The sequence below is a fragment of the Myzus persicae genome, unplaced genomic scaffold, assembly GCF_001856785.1.
Source record: "Myzus persicae strain clone G006 unplaced genomic scaffold, MPER_G0061.0, whole genome shotgun sequence".
NCBI classification, from domain to species: Eukaryota; Metazoa; Arthropoda; class Insecta; order Hemiptera; family Aphididae; genus Myzus; species Myzus persicae.
In genome coordinates this window covers 383,995-396,596 of record NW_019101158.1, presented here as the reverse complement: position 1 = coordinate 396,596, position 12,602 = coordinate 383,995, and positions in this window count along the sequence as shown.

The following is a 12,602-nucleotide window of genomic DNA, read 5'->3' as shown; positions in this document are numbered from 1 at the left end:
TTGTGGGGGGGGGGGTATTATAGTGTACCGACTTGTATTTTTGTATAAATGGCAACCCTAGTCTATGATTACCTTGCCACAATACAGTTAATACAATATCGTTCATATAATATACTTAACTTGAATTAATTATTAAAATGTGTTAGAAATTACAAAAAAAGAAAATTATCTAATAAAAAAAAAAATTATATTTAGTTGATTTAGGATTACGGTAATTGAACTATATCATGACGGAAGCCATAAGATTCTGAAATATCCGATTAAATTTGTTCAAAAGGACTATCCTCACTAAGCTTTGGTTGCAGGCTGCAGCATTAACTCCGCCATATGTCCATATGTAGGACTCAAGAAAATTTTGAGCAGTACTTACAGCGACGTTTTTTGTTCTCTATTTCGAAACATTCAACATATTTTCTCCACGTTTTGGGAGTGAGCTCCAGAGATAGGGTCCTCAACGTTGTATTTATGGTAAACTTGAACATATTATATGACAATCTACAAATTATAACCTATTATAACCTCTATAATATCATAGTACGATTTCTAGCAGTCTGAAAATAATACTCGTCAGTCGCGGTGGGACGTTAACATTTTTATTTTTTAAGAGCCGTTGAGGGGCCCAAAGGGGGGGGGGAGGCATAATAAAAAGTTATATTTTTTTTGTTAATAAAAGTATATTCAAGTTAAAATTTCGAAGAAATCAACCATTCAACCTAAACAAAAATTGGAATTGTATCTAGTTTGTTGTAATTTAAAAAAAATATATGATTGGGAATCAAAACTTTTCACAACTATGTGTTTTATTTATTTACTACACACTACTGTTTTCATAACGTGTAGATTAATTTTAAGGAATGATTATTTCATGATCTTACATCATACCGTTCTGCTTATTGACTTATAAGTTATAAAGTAGTACTATATAGTAATATTATAAATTTGTATGAAATAATATTATAACAATCACTATACAATATAATATTATGTGATTTGTTTTTGGAAATAAATAGCAATCAATTCGACTTTCTGTATTGGATACTAATAGAAAAATAAATTAAAAATATAATATATGTACAGCAATATCAATAAATAAAAAATTTTCTCTAGAAATATAGGCTTGACAGACCGTATATCCGCTTAGAAGAGTTGTTTGTGTTTAATGATTTATCATTGAATTTAAATTTAACACATATTATAGATACATTACAGTGACCTAATCAATATAGAGCTGCATTATTGAGTATTGACTACTGATGCCTATACTATACAGCAGAGCGATTTACCCGGTGTAGTTGTTTCAAATTGCTTTTTAGTCTTTTCTAAGGCAAAGCAATAGTTTACCCAATCATGGTATATATATATATAGGAGCTATTATAACTCATTCGAATTCCAAATATATTTCAAATACGTCTTTCAACACTTTCGATATGGTTTTAACTTTTTAAGCTACGTCACATTTCTAAGTGCACTTATAGTATACTAGTTTTGTACTATTGTACGTTTCCCGCAGGCGTCAGGCTATTGATTTTATTTCTGTTGCTAGGACCCATGGACCAGAAACATAGCTTACTCATAGGTCTAATAAAATGATGACTCACGTTGCGACATAAACCGATGTGTGTGTGTTGACTTGTTTGCATGCAACTTTAACTATACATTTATTGAAACAGTAGAATATTAATGTAAGTCGATTACGCATATTTTACAGGGTGATTCTTTTAGCAGTTAACACTCATTATCACGAAAAGTATTTTTTAGAGTTTATGAGAAATTAGATTAGTTATTAAAGAAAATTTTTCTTACAATTTTTCTTCTTTACTTTTTCTTTCTACTTTTTACTTTTTTGAATAACAACATGCATTTCATCTTCTGAGAATTTTAATGTATAAGAAAAATTAAATATGTACCTAATGTGTAAGTGTACTCATTTAGTTATGTATGATTTTAAATATTTAAAATGTATGAATAATCGGAATACTATAAACAAGCATTTTGCAGAATACCACTGAGCATAATAATAAAGAGTAGTTAGTCGTTAAATATCCAATTATTTGATATACATTTCATACCTCTAGGTTCTAGAGTCTAGATTAAGACTGCCACAACTTCGAAGAATTTTGAGTTATGACTACTTTCAAATGGTAAAAAATTAGCTCTATATAATGCAAAAACACCACATTTAATATCATGTTTCACTTTACAAATATAGGTACATACAAAGATGTGTCAGTATTGAATTATTAAATTCTTACCTAATTTTCAAAGCAACAGAGTTTTATTTACTTTATAGTAGTAGGTACACGTTTTTAGTTTATACTATTAATCAAACATCAATATACTCAAAAAAAAAACTTTCTTCTATGAAAGAATGTGAATTATCATTAAAGAAGTAAAATTAAAATAAATATTAACGATAAAAAATGTATTAAAATATCTTAAAATTATGTAAAAAATTTTTTTCTATTTTACTTTTAAAAATAATGTGTGTCTTAATTTTTAAAGAACCGCTATCACTATATCAACATGTATGAGAAGTTATGATCATACAATAAATTAATGTTTAAAATATCACAATTTATATTAGTTTTGTATAGGTAATCAATCACTGTAATCAGTAATATTATATCATGGTAAACTATATAATATAATACATTATATAGATACCAACTATATATATTATCATTATGAAATTAAAATGTAGTTTTAAAATAAATGTTTGAGAGAACTTATTATACATTCAACTTGCCAGAATAAACTCTGTATAAAATAAAATGTAGTCGTTTGTTGTTGATTTGATAGTTTTAAGAAAATGATTAATGAATAATGATAAACATTAGTTATTGTGATTAGAATCGTTGCAAAACAATTATATAAACATTATAAACACAGTTCGTAATTTTAGAAATTAGTCAGTCAGTCCTTTTAAGAAAGAACCTGTATATTAATAGTAACCAAAATTGGAAATTGGAATGAATGTTAATATTACCTTAAAAAGGGTTAGGCTGAATATGTAACTAAGCCTTATATATGAATTCGAATTCAAACATAAATACTGGCTATCTATAAAAATTGTTCGAAGCTTCAAGTAAAATAATTAGTAATTATAAGATATATATTTAATAATGAATTTTATATTATCAACTATATAAAATAAAATAATTATTTATTAATTATTTCCATTGTATATTTAGAACATATACATAAATTAAACACCCCTCGAAGTTAACAATATTAAACAACAATAACAATTTAAATTTAACCAATATTTTACAAACGTACTTGTTTCTTACATTCATAATAGTAAATTTTAATTTAAAATTGTAATGGCGCGTACAAACAATAATGACGTATCAACAATATAAATAAAGAATAAACCATATGTTTTTGTGATTGTCTCATATTTATTTGTTATTCAATACGACAATACCAGTGATAATTGTAATTACAAACTTTTGGTGTTCAAGGTTGTGAAATAATTCTTGTTAAATATTTATTTGTTCCATTATTTGTGTACTTCATCTAGCTAATATATATTATTATAGGTATACTTCTCACAATATGTAAAATACCAACTTAGCAGTATCATTATTACAAAAATTCGACATTTCTGCTTTATTTTAAGGATTAAAAAAATAACTACAAATTATAATCCAACACCTAAATAATTTCTACACGTGGGGAATGGATTAACAATCGTTAACTATGCTCTGTCCAGCGAGAAAACGTGCAGCGGCCCAACGAAAATCAGTTCTTCTGCTCATCCCTGTACCCATCGAAACCGGTTCCAGCATTCCAATATGGCAGTGTCACGCGGGGATGCTCAACATTATCTTATTGCAGACAGAGATTATAGTCTATAGACTCATAGACTTATAACTTATTTAGTACGAATTTAGAGTCACAATTGATTCGGCATAAACACTAAAACACTAGGTAATAGTCAATTGACGCATAACTGTGGTATACATTGACAATTATTTGTGGAAAAAGAATTTCAGAATGGATTTTATTACCTACAGTATGCTGTATATATGTGACTACACTGCATAGGTACCTATATAGTGAGTAGTGACGCAAGCAAACGCGCACACATATATACCTATAAACACATGTTGCCATGTTGGTACATATTCAAGTATATACGGTATTAACCTAACCTACTATGCGTACGTAGTACACTCATGGCTGTACATAATACTATAATATATAAATATAAAATTAAATGAATGACATACAATATGCATTATAATATACTCGAGATGCACATGTGCATTGTACCTAATTTAATTTTGGTAACACTTAGAGTATAGCGAGTTATACCTATATATCATACTGTTATTGTTGCATTACGAATTCTAAATAAATAATATTATTATGAATGTTATTCACACACACGGTACGAAATACGATATGACGTACACATATTATATACTGCACGCGTGCGTAAATAGTATATATACCATATACCGTATAGTATAGTAGTGAAGTGCGAAAGGCTTTTTCGAAAACAAGACCGAGGATGACGGTCAGTCTATATACGGGCAAAGCTATATAGTGGCAAGTGGGTAGGTTTGGTCGTGTGCGTAGGTCGTTTACCTACTGCGCGATGTGATAATCGTCGAACCAGCGAACACACTGAGAACGTGGCCTTATATGGTTACATACACAGATACGTGTTTCAATATTTTTACATTATTTTCATACCCGTCGACGCGCCGATTCAACATAAATATATATCCCGTTAAATTTCCGTTTTGCTGTTTTTCCTATATACATATATAAAACATAACATTAGACCAGATGTTGATGTTTTATCTTTTATTATTGATTAATGTTGTCTGTGAAAGTCTTACGAGTAACACCAATACAGAGTCATCAGTTGCACAGATGAAGAATCCCATACACAATTTTTTCTCTTGGAGTTGAGATCATATTTATTTATATTTTGATCATAAAATATTTTTAAACATTTTCAATACATTTATTTATTACACATATACATCTGTCATCTGTAGACTGTGGTTATAAAAAAAATCAATTGTCGGTCGGTTTCGTGAATATAATATGTTGCAGAATTATTCATTTAATACTGTTTTGAGTTGTATAATTAAACGATCAGAAAAAACCCATTACAAATTGAGTAGGTATTTTCGACACTTATATTTTTTAATCAGCAGTTTTTGCTCGTATAAGTAACGAAAAAAAATTGTTTTTTGTATAAACCTTACTCATTTTGATACTATATATTTGGAACAAATCCTATATACCTACTACCTATATCAATACATCAATAGCCAATAGGTTATAAATTAAATACGTAAGCTGCTACGTTACTGTTATACTGATGTAATTATTTTCCAATATTATTATACATTCTGTATGTAGGTTAGGGTGGTCCTTATTTATAGAGGTAAGAAAAAAATATTTATATTTTTAATGTAGGACCCCCTCATTTTTTTCATTGTTATAAGAAAATAATTTCACCTACATTGTAGGTACACAAACAATAGTTTTCAACTACCTATAGCAGAATCATCATTTTTTTTAAAATTTATTTAATGAATTATTTTAACAAACTTAATGTTTTACTAAGTTGGAGCTTATTAACTCTGCTAAACATATAATTTAGTTTTATTATTTATTATTATCACGTATATAATATAGGTAATAACTAACAAGTATAAGAAGTCCTGTTTAGATTATCTCAACAATATATTATTCTGTATTATGACATTTAAAAACTTTTGATTAAAACATGGTTAGTTTTTCAACTTATAATGATCTACTTCACGTGGTATTTAATGACAATTTGGTGATAGTACCTTTTAGACTTTTAGTACTACTGGAGTTTAATCATATATATTTTAAAAATAACTTAAATAATGGTATTCTTAGAAGTATAATAATCTTACTTAATTGTAAGAGTTTTTAACTTTGCTTTTAACTATCAACTTTTGCGGTTAACAGAAAGTTGATGATTTGTTTTCTAATTCAAAATAAAATTTAATTTTAAAAATATCAAAATTGTTTAAAAAACAATCCTTCAGATGAACAGATGGTCAGATGGTCGTTCTCCTAGTATCAATTTTTAAGTTACGCAACTACCGAAGCATGTTAAAAATGTAAAAGAATCTGTACATTTAACTTTTTTAATATCATTTATTTTATTTTAACTGTTAATTACTTTTATACACACGTCACATACATAATATGTACTAGTAATATATATATATATATATATATTATATATATATGTATATAGGTACCTATGTAGTATGTATTAAGCAAATATGACATATTGTACAACTTAAATTACATCTTATTGTAGGTACATTAGTCATCACAATGTGCGGTATAAATACCCAAGTAAAGTTAATTAAGAATGCAATTCTCGAAAAATTGACTATACTGGTTTTATCTAGACCGAGGTTTATTAGACTAAAAACTAGCTGTAAAACCATTTTCATTGCAACAAAAGGTTTAAGACTTGAGTGTAGTGTGGATAGTTTATTTATATTTGTAATAATGACAAAATCACTTGTGGTAGTTGTAGATACTAATTATGTTGAACGTTACACATAATATTATGTATTTATATTTATAAGACTAATATTATATTATATTACCTACTAATATATAATATTAGTACATTTATAATAAGTTTTAGTACCTAATGAATAATTATTAATTATTCTTTATACGTTTGTGCTATCTTTACTTATTGTTTTATTATAAGTACAAACAAAATTGTTTTAAAGTGACGTCATGACCCCCGCCATGTGTTATCGTCGTCGTACAAACCACAAACGTAGGTACGTAAGTAAGTTTAAACACGTCACATTTAAGTTCAGTAAAGCCAATTTTGTGTTAGCTTAACATTTGAGTAAATTGACCTACTATCAAACTTAAAGGCATAAGAACATAATCTTGTTTGTACACTAGTTTTTACAATATTTTAATTTTTGAATGAGTTAAGAGCATTTTTAAATATTGTAATATTTTACAAATACTTATGATTTCATAACACGTTAAAAAATTAAAATATCCAATGTGAAAAACCATATTATATAAACACAGTTAACGTTCTTACCTTTTAGTTTGATAATGGGTCAATTAACTCTAATGTTAAAGCTAACAACACAAAATTGGCTCTACTGAACGCAAAAGTGCTATATTATACGTCTTTACGACAGATATAACACTTATGGCTACAGCCTACAGGCTACTAAAATGTTTAATAATTGATATGGAAATATATCATATATAAAGCCATAAAGAGATCATATTTTTTGTATAGGTAATTAAACTTACAATTTTATTAACTTGCTTTAAAATCAATAATATTACATAAGTAAGTATCTAAATAGAAGTGAAATGATTAATTTAGTTAAATAATTGACTAATAATATATTATATTTGGTATGTATTGTTGCAATTATTTTTCAAATGTTATATGAAACATACAGGAAGGAGAAAACTGATATACACGTTTAGTTAATTAATTCTATTGTTAGTACTTAGTTACTAGTATTAAAACCAGAAATTATGACTTTAATAATTTATAAAATACCGTTAATTACTGTATTTTTTGTAACTGAATGTTTTAACTATTTTACAAACACTGATATTAATCAAATACTGAAATACCTATATCTAAATAATTTTTAAAAAGTGTGGCTTAAATGTTATTAAATTATATTATTTATTTATTTTTTATTTTTATTATTATATACACGATCTGTACCTCATGGGTACAATAGTCAATAAGATTATTAGCTGAGATAATTTAATACAAGAAAAGGCTGGATAAAAGCAGCCACCCAGTGATGACACTTAAATATCGAGGTTATATATTAATTTATAAATAAGTTAGCATATCTCTACACCAGTTGCGTTTTAAACGCCTTGGAAGATTACCCGGAATAACATTTGCTGAAAGAGCTTTAATTAAAGGATTGGCATGAGATGCAAGCCGATTATGGAATCTTTTATAAAAAGTGACTGCTTCTTCTTTAACAGTTTATTTATCTTATTTACGTTGAAATTATGAAGTACCTATACATACATTTTTAGTTACTAATTATTATCGATATAATATATTCTTAGGTACCTAACTACTATAATTAACTTATTAATAACACATATTTTACTGCCTATGCCTAAATCACTTCCAAAGTCTTACCTTTAAGATTGTTATAATATGAAAAAATTTTTAAAAACACCTGCAACAATGTTATTTAAATTTGTAATAAATATTTTATATTTACATTTTTATCTATACTTATGAGTTACAACTTAGGTTTAGGTACGCCTATTTAAATCAATATAGTAAAAAGTAAATATTCTACAATCATTTCAGTACTACTATTAGTATTTCTATACTAGTATAGCATGTAGGTAAGTGTTAACCGTTAGGTATAGGTGATTTTTCATACATTCTATACACTGATGTAGTGATGTTTACATACATTAAATTTTGTATTTCATACGATGACTTAAACAAATTATAAGCAATTAGGTTCCTTTTTAGATTCTGAGCAGTGATAAATGTATTTTTATTTTTACTTCTTAAATATTTGTAGACGCACATTGGAATATGAAAAAAATTCTAACTGTTTTTATTTTTTTTTCCCCAAAACAAAATTGTATACATTTATCATTTATGTATCTATAATCTATATGTATGAAGGAATACATTTTAATTTGACTTCAAATTGTACAATGCTTTTAAATGTTATGTATACCTATAGCATTGATTTTATTATAAACTATTAACTAATATAGTTTATTATAAAGCAATGCCTATAGGTATGTAATAACTATTATAAATAAAGATAATATTATAATACTATATATATTAATATAATATATTATACCTTATGGCTAATCTAAAGGATTTTTAAAGGTTAATGTTGTTATTTACCGGACTTTTATAATTACTTTCAGAAATATACTATATTATGTTATCTTATATAATATAAATAGTTGATTTTTTAGTGAAGTATAATTGTTACTTGTAGTTTTACATCAAACTTATGGATGTCTGAGACCATTATATGATACACGTTGTATAGGATGTGACATTACCAAGGTCCTCCTCACCCACTATGATTCAAGTAATGTATTTTAAATTGTGGGCGGCGATTTAACTCCTACTTGAAGTTACAATAATTGTTCAATTTCCGTCATCCGCTGTTGGTGGAAAAGGAGCGCCTCCGTAAAAAACATGTAACTATACAGCTTCGCATGACTTCCTTAAGCTAAACGAACAATTACATAGATAGTACAATAGGTATCGTATTAAATTGACAATATTACACTTGTGTCATATATTGTATTACAGAATTCAGTAACACCCAAAAATTAACTTCTTATAAACCTCGAGCTATATATTATATTATTAGAACATCAAAACGTCAAATATTATTCAACTTTAACGAAGTACTGATGCTCATAAATGTTGTAATATTATAAAATAAATAATAATACTATTATAATTATGATTTAGACATAAATCTTACCCACGACAAGACTTCTGAGTCTTTATTGTACTTTTTCAATAATTGGGCACAGGGTCTACATTCGTGGATCTATTTTTTTATAAAAACCTACTTTGGTCTGCAAAATTAAATTAAATTATAGATATGTGCTCTAAATCTAATATTGATTCATTATTTTATAATTTGTAAATTTTAAGTTCTGAGCCATGCAATGGATGTGTATTATAGTTTGACATTGATGCGTCTTCTTTTTGTGTGTTTGTTATCACCTTTAGGAGGAGTAAAAATAATTTAATCTTAAAATGTTGAGAACGGTTTCTGGTACCAAATTATATCTAATAAGTACAGGAGATAGAATAATATATAAATATATTTATATTATGTATCTATATATTAGATTTTTTTTTTTTTACTGCAATCCAAAAATGAATAACCAATATAGCAATATGCCTAGATGCATATACATTTTACTAATACCAATTTACCTATAAGTACATCGGTATTTTCTGGAAATAAAGTAATTTTGAATATATTTTAGCAAAATATACTGCGGAAATACCTATAGACATATAGTTTGGCTTAAGCCACACTTATTTTTGGGTTGTGTACATTGATCAGTTGGTTTAGTAGTAATTAAAACATCTATAAATAATATGATGTACGATATATACCTACAGTTATTAGTAATTCTCATAAACTCATACTATAATAATAATCGTAATCGGGGTATCTCCGCTTAAAAATCTAATGGAGTATACATGGTACCTACCTACGTTATAATTTTTATAAATTGGTTCCTGAGCTCCAACCCCACTGCCGAATGGTTCGCGTTTGAAAAGATATTTTATTAAGTTAAGATGAATTGTTTCCCGTTTAATTACTCACATTTTCCTTCTCAATTTTACACACTTAGTAGTTAGTACTAGTCAACTTTTCGTTGGTGCAGTGCTCACAAACATAATTGGCATACGTACATAAGATTTATACCCATATAGCAATATAAGTAGGTCCGTTATCTTAATCGATCGAGATATCAACGATAATTTGGTAAAACGCCAATATAACAATTTATTGCCATTTTACTGTATAAACTTTAGAGTGTAGGTAGGTACATTTATATTTTACACTATCTAATTTATATTTTGTATCGTTTATAGTTTTATACACATAATAGGTAGGTACACATGAATGTATGATTTCATAATGCAAAAGAAATAAGAATGCTTAAAAATGAAAATTGCTTAACTATTTGACCAAAACCGAAACGGGAACCAATTTGGCTTAGCTTAATAAAATACTTTTTTTTAAACGAGGACCAATTCGGCTTGGTTAAATAAAATACCTTTTTTGAACGGGAACCAACTCGGCTACTCCCGTACACACATACAATGAATATATTGTATGTAGTAATGTAGTATATGTTTTGATGGATATTCATAAGGCAGCCCTACCTATATATTATTACATGTGATAAAGGTCAGATAATGCATCGAGAGGAAGTACTTATAAGTTATAGATAATAATATTTATTGTTATTATTATTATAAATGTTGATAAAAATATTTAAATACATAATTATATTTTAACGGATTATTAATTATTATAATTAGTAAACAAAATCAACACCTATTGTTATTTTTCTCAACATTAAAATAAAATGTTAAGTGTGATATATTGAAAGTAATTATTTAAGTCTTATAAGTAACAATAATTGACGCCAAGGCGTTGAGCGGTTGAGCCCTTAATAGTTGCATTTAAAGTTTAAACAGTAATATTTTTTAAAATTTTTAAAATCTGTTTCGTCTTCAATTTCATACATTCATGATACATTTTTTTTATCACGAAATGATGATGTGGGGTCATCTCTCATCATGATTTAATACCTACGCCGGCTACGTGTATACATATATACGGCTATCAGGCTATACTTATATAACTTATATAAAGTATTACCGGTGTATGTAACTATACGTTATAACTGTATGTCTGTATTGGTTTTTATACATATATTCTTAGGTATATAAATGTTTGATGTGTATTTTATAACTATAGGTACTTTAGTTTTTTAGACTTTACTCTTAATAGTTAATACTGTTACAAACGCTAACACCGCGGTATAAATAAAAAGTATTATGGGTAGTACCCACCTATACCTATATATATATATTATATACCATACGTTAGCCGTGATTTAACAGTGTTTAGAAAAGATTTAAAGGTAATAAAGGTCTATATAATTTATATGTATACAATATTGAATAAACTTATTACACAACTAAATAGCTAAAACCGAATCCGCATAATATACCTAAGTATACCTATGAATGAAGTAAAACTAACAACATTTATTCTCGTCAATATTTTATTTCGATAAAAGTAGGTATTATATTATAAAGGCAGGTATGATGACTGTAGACTTTTGTATGCAATTAAACCATACCAGTAACAACCCTCGAAAAATAAACTGGTAATAAAAAAAAATGTTTATAGGTAGGTACGTTGTTATGGCTGTTGCCTATTACTCATCGGCTATACACTATATTATATGCAAGTACATGGCATACGTATATTAAGTATACCATGTACAATGTACTGTATATAGGCGCCTACATATAATTATGTCGACAATCGACTATACATAAACCCTATTTTAGCGTTATATTAATGCAGAACTCTGGAGCCATTTCACCCTAAAATAAAATATTGAATCCTTGTATACGTATACCGATTACATACTATTATATCGATTTTGTTTAACTTTTTTTAGTATATTATAGCTTTTTTCAAAAAAGGTAATTAATAAATAAAACGGGTACCTACTTACCTATAACGTGCGAGCTTTTATAATTATTATAAAAAAAATAGCTGTTCTGTATTAAATACGTTTACTCAGATACAACATTAAAATGTTAATTTATTTTATATAATAATTATATTGTAGCCTATAGGTATTAGATATTATAGGTATATTATTATATAGTGCACCTATTAACATAATGATAAATTGTCCAGTTCATTCATACAATTTCAAGATGAAAAATAATACTATAGCAAGGTGAAAAATAATTGGAATAAATTATGAATAATGATTTGACCTTGTA